Source organism: Ranitomeya imitator, chromosome 2 (genome assembly GCF_032444005.1).
Source record: "Ranitomeya imitator isolate aRanImi1 chromosome 2, aRanImi1.pri, whole genome shotgun sequence".
NCBI lineage: Eukaryota > Metazoa > Chordata > Amphibia > Anura > Dendrobatidae > Ranitomeya > Ranitomeya imitator.
The window spans coordinates 581003505-581017535 of NC_091283.1; the positions used below are offsets into that span (position 1 = coordinate 581003505).

The 14031-nt window shown below is 47.9% G+C and overlaps 1 protein-coding gene across 4 annotated transcripts in view; it reads right to left on the reverse strand.

The window, feature by feature from the left end:
* ELMO2 (engulfment and cell motility 2) overlaps positions 1-6115 on the reverse strand; it is a 50648-nt gene extending 44533 nt beyond the window's left edge. For all 4 annotated transcript variants that reach the window (XM_069752239.1, XM_069752237.1, XM_069752238.1 and 1 more), the window contains exon 1: positions 6055-6115. The gene's annotated coding sequence lies outside the window, so the exon portion shown is untranslated. The remainder of the gene's footprint in view (positions 1-6054) is intronic.
* Positions 6116-14031: the final 7916 nt, after the last annotated feature.

Consider the following 14031-nt stretch of genomic DNA (forward strand, 5'->3'; position numbering starts at 1 on the left):
TAGATGGCCCCCTCATCCCTATCCTGGTATGCATGGCCTCCTCATCCCCATAATGGTATGCACGGCCCCCTCATGCCCATTCTGGTATAGATGGCCCCCTTGTCCCTATCCTGGTATGCACGGCCTCCTCATCCCCATTCTGGTATAGATGGCCCCGTCTCTATCCTGGTATGCATGGGCCCCTTCACCCCCATACTGGTATGCACGGCCCCCTCATGCCCATTCTGGTATAGATGGCCCCCTCGTCCCTATCCTGGTATGCACGGCCTCCTCATCCCCATTCTGGTATAGATGGCCCCCTCGTCTCTATCCTGGTATGCATGGGCCTCTTCACCCCCATCCTAGTATGTATGGCCCCCTCATCCCCATACTGGTTTGCATTGCACTCTCATGCCCATTCTGGTATAGATGGCCCCCTCGTCCCTATCCTGGTATGCACGGCCTCCTCATCCCCATACTGGTATGCATGGCCCCCTCATCCCCATACTGGTATGCATGGCCCCCTCATCCCCATACTGGTATGCATGGCCCCCTCATCCCCATACTGGTATGCATGGCCCCCTCATCCCCATACTGGTATGTATGGTCCCCATGAGAAAAACATAAAAAAAACTAAACCATTATACTTACCTTCTGGCGCTCCCTCGATGCGTTCTGTTCTATTGTCAGCAGCTGATTTCAGCTTGTAAGCAGCGAATGTCAGTGATGTTATGTGCTACTTACAAGCAGAGGACAGCTGCCGGAATACTCACTGCTCCCCACGCCGGGACTATGGCACACTATTAGATGCAGATACCGGCTGGAGGAAAAAAGTGCGTCTTAGGCCTCTTTCACACTTCCGTCTTTCAACTCCCGTCACAATCCGTTGATTTTTGAGAATGCAGGATCCTGCATTTTCTCATAGACTTGTATTAGTGACAGATTGTGATGAGAAAACGTTCAGAGGAAAGTTTTTTCTGCACGTCGGAAAATCGGTCAGCTGCCTGTGAAAAGCAGGAATCCAGAGATGGGTTCCGTCTTTTCAAAGAGAGCATGCATGGAAGAATTTCCAGTCAGGGAAATTCTCTCTTGCTCCCTTTCTCTTTTTACAGTTGATGCTGCCTATGCAGCATCAATAGTAACAAGATAGAATGTGAAAAATAATAAAACAAAAACCGCAATATTCTCACCTACCGACATCCCGCGCAGCGTCACCGATGCTCCCAGCAGCTAAAGTTCCTAGTACTACAATGCGAAATCTCGCGAGAAGTCGCAATGTACTACTAGGAACGCTAACATTCGGGAGCATCGCTGCGCGGGACGCCGGTAAGTGAGAATATTGCGATTTTAAAACATTTTTTTAACCTGGTTTGTGTTGTGTATGCGTTTTTGCAGCGGGAAAACCGCTGCGAAAACACATACACAACAGGTGCACATAGGCTCGACGGGTCCGTCAGAAAGACGGGCCCAGTGCACACGTTTTCCACAAGCTGCACAGGATCCGTCATTTCAACGTCTTGACGGATCCTGTGCAGATTTGGAAGACGGAAGTGTGAAAGAAGCCTTATAGACTGAAAAATATGGTAACTTTGTAATATGTCTTATCAGAGAAATCTGCTACTTTGACAGAATTGATCATTCATTACGAAAATTCTTAATTCTGAGGTGAAAAAATATTTAGAATTGAGAGTCCTCAGTGGTTGATACCTTTTAATGGCTAACTGAAAAGGTGGTAACAAATTGCAAGCTTTCGAGACTACACAGGTCTCTTCATCAGGCAAAGACTAAAACAAATTCTGAAGAATGACATATTTATGCACAACATAGTATAGAAAAAAAAAGGGAAAAAAAACCATGGATAAGCCAGGTGACATGAAGCAGAATTACCAATTTTCTGAGGTAAAATTTGTACTCTGTGAAGACTTTCCTATTAAATGAGATAGGAGATGGTGGGTACTGATAAGATTCTATGTAGATGGGAGGAGCTATAGGCAGAGCTCCTCCCCCTCCTATCTACATAAAATTAGTGAAGAGCGAATATACTCGTTACTCGAGATTTCCCGAGCACGCTCGGGGTCCTCTGAGTATTTTTTAGTGCTCGGAGATTTAGTTTTCTTTGCCGCAGCTGGAAGATTTACAGTTACTAGCCTGCTTGATTACATGTGGGGATTCCCTAGCAACCAGGCAACCCCCACATGTACTTATGGTGGCTAATAGCTGTAAATCATTCAGCTGAGGCGATGAAAACGAAATCTCCGAGCACTAAAAGATACTCGGAGGACCCCCGAGCGTGCTCGGGAAATCTCGAGTAACGAGTATATTCGCTCATCACTACATAGAATCTCATCAGCACCAATTGCCATCTCCTAACTCAGTAATAGGAAAGTCTTCACAGAGTACAAATTTTACCTCAGAACTGAGAATTTTCATGTCTGATGCTTATTTTCATCTGTTCTATTAAAAAACGACGGTTACACTTTAATCTTTTGAGCACTCATGCCATTAGTGCCAGTGACACACTATTGTTTTTAAGAGTGATGCGTGGCATGGTTGAAGTGAGCCCTCAGGTCGCCACTGGATAAGTCTGTGTTCACACAGGGTTTTTCGGAGGCGGTGTTTGAAGCGGATCTCCTCCAGAACTGCTTGGAAACAAACCTCTTCCTATTCATCTCTATGGGAAATCAACTTTGCTATGCATACGAGTACAACTAAGCAAATTTTTCATCTGCCAAAACAACTCCATCTGGAACATACCCCTAAGGTTATGTTCACACAGTTTCTGAGGCAGACAAATCTAATAATTCTTTTCTAGAGGAAATTGCTTCAGAAAATATTTTATTGGAGATTTTTTTTGTTGGAGTTTATCTTTTGAAGAGTTCAGAAAAACTTGTTGTTACTGAAACCTTTTTTTTTTGCAGTCCAGGCAATTTTTAAAAGATCTTCAGTGAAAAAAAAAGATTTCCCATGGGAGTGAATAGGAAGAGATTTCCAACCGTTTTTAGGCTACGCGCACTGAGGTTTTCAAGGAGTTTCTGGAGCAGACACTGAGAAGAGTCGTGTCCCTAATTTCTCATACAAATCTCAAAGCTCCCCAAAAGCTTGGGAGTCTCCTCTCAGTTTCTGCTCTAACAGCTCTGCAAGAAGACAGGGAACGCATGTTAGGAGAAAAAAACAGTGTCCATTGCCAATAACCTTGACTGACGCTTCTATGCTCTTATAATGCCTCTCCTAAAGGGTTGTGTGGTTTAGGGAGTCCCCTAATAGACGGTAGTTCACAATGAAGACTAGCCCTGGGGACTAGCCCTAGGGCTCAAGAAGAGCAAGCCCAAGAAAATCATTGATTACTATAAGCAACTGATAGACAATCATGTCCGTGCAAATCGAAACAGACAAATTGCTCGCAGCACTCTCTAGTGGACCAAGTACAATTCAGACGATTCTCCCAAGGAACCCTCATGTACACATATAGCAGACAGCACCCACACTGGGTGATGAGAATCCAACATATCCTTTATTCTGCCATATACGGGCTACAACGTTTCAACCTGTAACAGGCCTTTTTCCAGCACAACGCACGGACTGGCCATGGGTGCCCCAAAGCGGTCACGCACGAGTCCGTGTATTAGCAGCGGTCCGTGCTGACACCGAATGGCACAGACGTGTGACTGAGCCCTTAGCAGGCTGACAAGAACTTAAAAAGATTTCCAGAATTACAATTTTTCTAATGCAAATCTAATCCCTAGACCGCCACTACGGAAATAACAATGTAGTAATACAAGAAATGTAACATCAAATAATCTATGTAACAGGTCTGTGCTTCTCTCATGGACGAGGCACACGGCGATAGAAGGAAGCACCGCCAGAAAAACAGTTACCAGCAAGGGAAAACCCCAATCTCTACACCAGTCAGTGGCCCGTTAGCTGTGACATACAATCACAAGCATGTTCCCTTCCGCCAGAACCGCCTCCCTCTTCGCCTCCATGACACCCACTGACGACACCGGATCAGTGTATGAAGGAATATCGCTCCGGTCACAAGTGAGGTGTGCGCTGCATGCAATGGCCGTACACTAGGTAATTAGCCCCCCGTCTTCAGGACACTTGTCAATATGGGGAACGGTCTGTAGGCATCTAAATCCCCATCTTCATACACCCAGAGACCACCTGCACATGTTCAGTATTTGGTGAGTTTTTTACCTCAGTATTTGTCAGCAAAAACCAGGCGTGGAACAGTCAGAGGAAAAGTATAATAGAAACATATGCACCACTGTATTTATCACCCACTCCTGGTTTTGGCTTACAAATACTGAGGTAAAAAACTCATAAAATACTCAACATGTGAACATGGCCTATTAGAAACACGTCACCACTTCTGTATTTATCACCCACTCCTGGTTTTGGCTGACAAATGCTGAGGTAAAAAACTGACCAAATACTGAACATGTGATCGTGGCCTATTAGAAACACATCACCACTTCTGTATTTATCACCCACTCCGGGTTTTGGCTGACAAATACTGATGTAAAAAACTGAACATATGAACGTGGCCTATTAGAAACACGTCACCACTTCTGTATTTATCACCCACTCCGGGTTTTGGCTGACAAATACTGAGGTAAAATACTGAACATATGAACGTGGCCTATTAGAAACACGTCACCACTTCTGTATTTATCACCCACTCCGGGTTTTGGCTGACAAATACTGATGTAAAAAACTGAACATATGAACGTGGCCTATTAGAAACACGTCACCACTTCTGTATTTATCACCCACTCCGGGTTTTGGCTGACAAATACTGAGGTAAAATACTGAACATATGAACGTGGCCTATTAGAAACACGTCACCACTTCTGTATTTATCACCCACTCCGGGTTTTTGCTGACAAATACTGAGGTAACATACTGAACGTGTGAACGCGACCTAATAAGGAATTTTGAGCTAATAAAAGGTAGTCAGTAATCCACTGATATCAATAGGCACTGTGTAATGCTTCACTTCCCCTGTGGAGGCGCTGCAGGACAACAGAGCACACAGCAGTACAGCCAGTGGTCAGTTAGGGGCGTGACCACAGTCCGACGTCCAATCAGATCTGACTGTGTAGATCTTTCTCATAACGCCCAGTTGTCGATTTAGTCAGAGGAATGGTACAGCACAGATATAAGTAAGAGGGTCTTCAGATCCAGATGTTTTTGCGATCTGAGTCCAGAGGTCAGATACCTTGGCCTCCTGCCCTTACTATGGTCAGGGCAACCTTGTATAGAGAACATACGTTTACGTACGGTGTATAGGGTCTTGTGGCCAATAGAAATGGTACCTTTCATGTAGAGATCCAGTGTAGGAGCCGTATGTAAATCAGGCTGGACGTGCACTGGGGGTGTGGACGAAGCAGGCCACTGACACCCCCCCAGTGCACTGCCAGCCTGCTTTACATATGGCTCCTACACTAGGTTTCTCAGATCTCTACAAAACAAACGGCGTCCCGATTGGCTGCAGCGCTCACACTTCCCTGGGACGAAACTCACGGCGTGACCACTGCAGCCCCCGATTATGTCGCATGAACACCCCAATACCGGACCGGCGCCAATGAGGCCTGTATCTTACATGGGGGTCTACAGCTTCTAAGAAGGGGTCTCCATATGGCGGACAGCCCTCTAAGTCCTGGAGTGCCAGGTGCTCCCCCATGTCACAGGGCAGGTGACAGCTACCACACAGGTGCCCGGATGGCCGCCCTGCCCCCTGGGTTATTGGGGAATGGTCCTCTGCCCAGACTTCCCATGTGTGGCCTCCGGCAGCGGACGTGTTAATCCGTTAACCCTTCCCATGCCCCCTCCGTATCTGCGCCTGGCCACAGACCCCTTCACCACAGACTGCGCCAATTACACAGCCGGGTGCGATCCCCGGACAGCACACAGTGCCGCGTTCACACGACTCGTCCTGGCCACGCTCCATCCTCCCGGCAACCAGGCAGGGCCCTGTGCACCACCCGCCGGACACCTCTGCCCAGGACCGCACGGCACCCCAGTAAGTGACCCGGATTTAACCCATTCCTACATCCCCAGGCCCTCTCTCACCTCTTCCCGGCTCCGCCGCTCCCTTCAGTCTTGTTGCCGTGGTAACGCCCAGGGGGCGGGCTTTCCCAAGTCGTGTGCTCATTGATGCGATGAATCCGTCACTCAGAAGGTAAAGCTGGAGAGCGCCTGGCAGATGGGGCGTGGTCAGTCATGTTCCCAGAGCCTGATTGGCTGTCTTCACTGTCACACACGAACGCGCCGTCCCGGACTCTGACTTTTATCACTGTGGTAAGAATGAGTGGTCCCATAATGCACAGCGGTAGTGACCCTGCCGGCCCGGTGTCACAGTCATAGAGGGAGCTGGAGTGGGGGCTGTGGTGCAGGACGTGTGCCCTCTGCCCCGGAGAGGATGACTAGCGGTGGGCACGGTCATCTCAGTGATGGATAAGCCATGCTGACCTTGGTTTCTTATTTTTTTCTGTTTATTACAGGTTAAACGTCAAACTACAAACTACAATGCAGGTCCGCCATAGTCAATCGTGTGAATGCAAAAGGCATAAAACTGGCACAGACCTGGGCATCAAAGTGGGCACTGAAGGGTGTTGCTGAAAGGGTTAAATGACTTTGGGCCACTGATCTCACACTAAGAATACACAGCTAGCGATGGCCCGCATCAAATTCAGGGCATTCCCGCCTGGCCCTAATGGGGTCTGGGCATCAGAACTGGCATCAAAGTGGGCAAATGGCCGGCATCAAATTCAGATCAGGCTGTTTGCCCACTTTGATGCCAGTTCTGATGCCCAGACCCCATTAGGGCCAGGCGGGAATGCCCTGAATTTGATGCGGGCCATCGCTATCTGTGTATTCTTAGGCCGGCATCACACTAGCGAGTTTTACGGACGTATGAGCGCAGAAAATACGTCCGTAAAACTCGCAAAACAAATGTCCCAATTTACTGATCAGTATTATACGGCTTTCTACGGCTGTAGAAAATCGCAGCATGCTGCGTTTGTCACCGTACTGCGCAAGAAATACGCCAATGAAAGTCTATGGAAGCCCCAAAAATACGGATTACACACGGACAAGCAGTGTGACTTGCGAGAAATACGCAGCGCTGTTAGAGAGAAAAGCCGGCAATTCAGTGCGGTGTACAGTAAAATCACACTGACAGCTTACAGTAGAATAGGTAGAATAAATGTGTACACATAGAATAGGTGTATATATATATATATATATATGTCAGTGAGACACATATATGTATATATATTAATATTTATTCCAGCGCGAGATAGCTTTAAAGCCGGTAATTCAATTACCGGCTTTTGCTATCTCCTTCCTAAACCCGACATGATATGAGACATGGTTTATATAAAGTCAACCATGTCATATCCCCCTTTTTTTTGCATATTCCACACTACTAATTTGGCCGTTCTATCTACTAAATTAAAGGGTTATTTAACCCTTTAATTTAGTAGATAGAACGGCCAAATTTTGCATATACACACTACTAACATTAGTAGTGTGGAATATGCAAAAAAAATGGGGATATGACATGGTTTACTGTATGTAAACCAGGTCTCCTATCATGTCGGGTTTAGGAAGGAGATAGCAAAAGCCGGTAATTGAATTACCGGCTTTAAAGCTATCTCTCGCTGGAAGAAATATTAATATATATATATAGATATATATATATCTATATATATATATCTATATATATAATTGTCTAAGGGTTTTTCCGTCTGTCTGTCTGTCCTGGAAATCCCGGCTCTCTGATTGGTCGAGGCCTGGCGGCCTCGACCAATCAGCAACGGGCACAGTGACGATGATGTCATAATGGTTGCCATGGCGACGATGATGTCATAAAGGTTGCCTCGATCAATGAGCGACGGACACAGTCTGCCGCGAATTCTGGAATCATCATTGTCCATATATTACAGGGACATGCATATTCTAGAATACCCGATGCGTTAGAATCGGGCCACAGTCTAGTATATATATATATATATATATATATAGACAGTATATATATATATATGTCTACTGACATATATATATATATATATATAGACAGTATATATATATATATATATATATTTTTTTTTTTTTTGTGACACATGGATCCCTTCTATAGCGGTATGTTGGTTTTGCAAGCCTGCGAGAAAAACACGCAGTACGGATGCCATACGGATTACATACAGAGGATGCCATGCGCAAAAAACGCTGACACACCCTGCCTACGGAGGAGCTACGGACCACTATTTTGTGGACTTTTCAGCGTATTACGGCCGTAATATACGGACCGTATTGTTTTACGCTGTGTGTGACGCCGGCCTTAGTGTGAGATCAGTGGCCCAAAGTCATTTAACCCCTTAAAAACACCACTTATTCAAACCTGTGAAAATTGGCTGTTTGCTTACTTTGATGCCAGTTCTGATCACCAGACCCCATTTGGGCCAGGCTGGAGGGACCAGAATTTGATACAGGCCATCACTATTTGTGTATTGGTGGTGTGAGGTTAGTGGCCCCAAATCATTTAGATTTCATCCATTATAAGTTTATGCTTAAAACATACAACTCTGCCTTCACCTCTGCAAACAAACCTATTTCAACACCCTCATCACGTCACTGTCCAATAACCCTAAACGTCTCTGACACTTTTCATGCCCTCCTCAATCCAAGGGTGCAGGCGCCGACCATAAATTTCAGCGTTGAAGATCTATCCAATTAGTTCAAAGAAATAATTGACCACATACAGGAAATTATCTCCCAATCCCTTCTTGCCGTGCACTGTCCTCCATTCCCCACTGCATCTAGTTCACTGTCTTTGAACCAGTCACGGAAGAAGAAGTGATCAGGCTCCTTGCATCTTCTCAACCTACTACTTGCACCAGTACCCCCATTTCCTCACATCTCCTCCAGTCCATTTCCCCAGCTGTCACCACTCTCCTAACAAAAATATTCAACCTCTCTCTCTTCTGGTATCTTTCCCTCCTCATTTAAACTTGCCAGTATACATCCATTACTTAAAAAACCATCCCTCGACCAAAACTGAGCTGCTAACTATAGACCTGTTTTTAATTTTCCCTTCATCTCTAAACTCCTTGAACGCCTGGTCCACTCACGTCTTTTCTGCTATCTGATAACTCTCTTCTTGACCCTCTGCAATCTGGTTTTGACTCTACTGAAACTGCCCTCACTAATGTCTGTAAGAATTTACTATCAGCTACAGCTAATGGTCACTACACCATGCTAATTCTCCTGGATCTCTCTGCATCATTCAACACTGTGAAATTAGTGATGGGCTGTCCAGCTCTTTTTGGTGATTCGGCTGTCATGGCTCTGCTCACCAAAAAGAGTCGGCTCTTTTTGGATCCTAAATGGATCCCTATTGAATATGTGTTCAGGCATCCAACCCCCCCCCACCTACCACAGAAACTCCGCCCACTTGCTAGGAACCAATTAAATTGGAGAATGGGTGGAGTTTTGCTCAGGTGGGTGGAGTTACACCTGCCGAAGTCTGGGATTTTGCGCCCATTGAGAGCCATTCAGAGACTGGCAGGGAGCCAGCTCTTTGTGTCGGATCGTTCGCCAACGACCAATCACTACTGTGGACCATCAGTTCCTCCGGTCTTTGCTCTGCTCTATTGGCCTCAAGGACACCGTTCTCTCCTGTTTCTCCTCCTACCTCTCTGACCACTCATTCACTGTATCTTTTCTTGGCTTCTCTTCTCCTTTTCCCCTTACTGTTGGGGTTCCTCAAGGATCAGTTCTAGGCCCCCTCCTCTTCACCTTCTATTTCACCCCTGTTGGACAAGCAATCAGTAGATTTGGGTTCCCGTACCATCTCTATGCCGATGACACCCAATTATACACCTCTACTCCTGACATCACACCTGCATTATTACAAAACACCATTGACTGTCTTACCACCAGGGGTGTAACTACCGCGGTCGCAGCGGTCGCCATTGCGACCGGGCCCAGCAGGTCAGGGGACCGGCAGGTCGGACTGTCCATCGGCAGAAGAGCCGGTGCCAGTAGTGGGCCAATCGGAGGAGCCGTTGCCTTGGCAGTGGGCGTGGCTGGTGACGTCTGGGTGGGGCCGTTGTCCCTGTGCGATGCGGAAGTTGGCCCCCAGCAGTGAGACGGGTGGACCGGAAGACTGTGTGAGGAGCGGGGATGTCCGTCTAGGGTAGTGTAGTGCCGGGAGTCCCGTAGTGTTACGGAGGGAGCAGTCGAGACCGCGTCCTGTTCCAGCTATGAGTGAGTGCTGGGGAAAAGTTCGGTTTTAGTGGGGGGAGGTGGTCCGCAGCCGGGCAGTGACAGGAGCTGGGTGGCACACACTGTATATCCCGTCACCTGCCCGCTCACTGCTCTGCCACCTCCACAGTGTGGGGGCCAGGGTGAGCTGCTAATGGGTGACACGAGAAGGCTGGTGTCCTGGAATTGATGTGACACAGTGATCACTAGGGGTCTTCATACTGGTGACTCCTGAGTGATCAGTGCCCTGTACTATGCCCAGCACCGAGTGTAATGGCTCAGGTCTGTGCCCACTGTAATGTAGTACCCTGGACCTGTGGGTGTACCCCCTGTGTGGTCACATCATTCGGCTCTGGTCTGGAGTTATTGTAGGTGCTGTACCTATATCTGAGACAATGGGAGCCGCTGCACTGTTCCTCCCCCTCCCCCCGCCAGTGCCGCCGCCGCATTTAAATATACCGGTGTCTATGACCTGTATATATCCCTGTGTGGGCTGTGCTCTATATACCCCTGTGTGGGCTGTGCTCTATATACCCCTGTGTGGGCTGTGCTCTATATATCCCTGTGTGGGCTGTGCTCTATATATCCCTGTGTGGGCTGTGCTCTATATATCCCTGTGTGGGCTGTGCTCTATATATCCCTGTGTGGGCTGTGCTCTATATACCCCTGTGTGGGCTGTGCTGTATATACCCCTGTGTGGGCTGTGCTGTATATACCCCTGTGTGGGCTGTGCTCTATATATCCCTGTGTGGGCTGTGCTCTATATATCCCTGTGTGGGCTGTGCTCTATATATCCCTGTGTGGGCTGTGCTGTATATCAATGTGCGGGCTGTGCTGGATATACCACTGTGAGGGCTGTGCTGGATATACCACTGTGAGGGCTATGCTGGATATACCACTGTGAGGGCTATGCTGGATATACCACTGTGAGGGCTATGCTGGATATACCACTGTGAGGGCTATGCTGGATATACCACTGTGCGGGCTGTGCTGGATATACCACTGTGCGGGCTGTGCTGGCTATACCACTGTGCGGGCTGTGCTGGCACCCAACACCATGTTGCAGTGCAGGAGATTCCTCCTGCACGGCAACAGTCCGAGGCGTATCTAAGGGAAGGGGGGGGGGGGCCCCATTTGGAAGTTCGCACCGGGGCCCATAACTTTGTAGTTACGCCACTGCTTACCACTGTCTCTAACATCATGTCCTCCCTCTATCTGAAACTGAACCTTTCAAAAACTGAACTCCTTGAACTCCATAACTTACCTGTGCCCAATATTGCCATTTCTGTGTGTGGTTCTACCATTACTCCCAGCAACATGACTGCTGTCTTGGGGTCATACTTGATTCAGATCTTTCATTCACTTCCTACATCCGATCACACGCTCGCTCATGTCAGTTACACCTCAAAAATATTTCTAGAGTTCAAACTTTTCTCACTTTCGACTAGTTATTGTTACTCTTATTCATTCTCGTCTGGACTATTGTAACTTTCTACTGATCTGTCTGTCTCTTACTCTCCCCTCTCCAGTCTGTCTTGAATGCTGCAGCCAGGATCATATTCCTCACCAACTGTTACACCAATGCCTCTATCCTGTGCAAGTCATTACACTGGATACCCATCTAATACAGAGTCCAATATAAACTTATCACTCTCACCGACAATGCACTCCATGGCTCAGCACCACCCTACATCTCCTCCCTGGTCTCAGCCTACCACCCTACCCGTGCTCTCCGTTCTGCTAATTACCTAAGATTAACATCCTAAATAATCCAAACCTCCCACTCCTGTCTCTAAAGGTACCTTCACACATAACGATATCGTTAAGGATATCGTTGCAACGTCACACTTTTTGTGACGTAGCAACGATCCCGCTAACGATATCTTTGTGTGACAGCGACCAACGATCAGGCCCCTGCTGGGAGATCGTTGATCGTGGGGAATGATCAGCACCTTTTTTTGGTCGCTGATCACCCCGCTGTCATCGCTAGATCGGCGTGTGTGACGCCGATCTAGCGATGTGTTCACCTGTAACCAGGGTAAACATCGGGTTACTAAGTGCAGGGCCGCGCTTAGTAACCCGATATTTACCCTGGTTACCATTGTAAAAGTAAAAAAAAAAAACAGTACATACATTCCGATGTCTGTCACGTCCCCCGGCGTCAGCTTCCCTGCACTGTGTCAGCACCGGCCGTAAAGCAGAGCACAGCGGTGACGTCACTGCTCTGCTTTACGGCCGGCGCTTACACAGTGCAGGGAAGCTGACGCCGGGGGACGTGACAGACATCGGAATGTGAGTATGTAGTGTTTTTTTGTTTTTTTTAACTTTTACTATGGTAACCAGGGTAAATATCAGGTTACTAAGCGCGGCCCTGCACTTAGTAACCCAATGTTTACCCTGGTTACCCGGGGACTTCGGCATCGTTGAAGACAGTTTCAATCATGCCGAAGTTGTTCTCCTGATCGTTGGTCGCTGGAGAGAGCTGTCTGTGTGACAGCTCCCCAGCGACCACACAACGAATTACCAACGATCACGGCCAGGTCGTATCGCTGGTCGTGATCGTTGGTAAATCGTTTAGTGTAACGGTACCTTAAGACTTCTCATGGGCTGTGGCAATTATCCAGGACAGGAATGCATTATCCAGGACAATTCAACTAATCCCCAATACCCACAGTTTTAAGCATGCCCTAAAAACACATTTCTGCAGATTGGCTTATCACCTCATCATACTTATCTAGCTATCCGTGTTTTGCCCATCTAAAATTTTCTTAAAAACCAAGACCCTCGTATCATCTGTACTCACACCCTCCATGCACTTACTAATCCTCTGTGTCTGTACTCTTAGGCTTCTTTCACACTTGCGTCGTGTGACGTCCGTCGCAATGCGTCGTTTTGGGGAAAAAACAGATCCTGCAAATGTGCCCGAAGGATGCGTTTTTTTCCCCATCGACTTGTATTGCCGACGAATCGCGACGTATGGCCATACGTCGCATCCGTCATGCACTGGATGCGTCGTGGTTTGGCGGACCGTCGGCACGAAAAAACGTTCAAGGGAACGTTTTTTCGTACGTCGGGTCTGCCATTTCCTATTGCGCATGCGCCGCCAAAACTCCTCCCCGGGACTTTACAATGGGCAGCGGATGCGTTGAAAAACTGCATCCGCTGCCTACGTTGTGCCAAATTTTCACAACGTGCGTCGGTACATCGGGCCGACGCTTAGCAACGGACCCGTACCGACGCAAGTGTGAAAGAAGCCTTACACATACAGGTTGGTCACCGGTTCATGCAGCATTACATGAACACCCAATTTATTACATTGATGGCTGGACCGTACAATACAAGCAATTGTTACCATCCACCTCTCGTGTCTCTCCTATCTCCTCCATAGACTGTAATCTTGTGAGCAAGGCCCTCACTCCTCTTGGTATCTATTGATTTGTGTGCTTATTGTTATGCTGTGATGTCTTAATTCCCAGGGACGGGATAGTATGTTATAGCGATCGGCCGTGCTCATGGGGGGAGCGCGGCCGGGTGTTAGCTGACTATCGCAGCTGACATCCGGCACTATGTGCCAGGAGCGGTCACGGCCCCCCCCCTCCCCCGTCACATTAACCCCCAACACACTGCGATCAAAGATGATCGCAGTCTTCGGGCGGCATAGGGAAGCATCGCGCAGGGAGGGGGCTCCCTGCGGGCTTCCCTGAGACCCTCGGTAGAAGGCGATGTGCTCACCTTGTACCGAGCATCTCCTCCCAGCAGGCCCCGGATCCAAAATGGCCG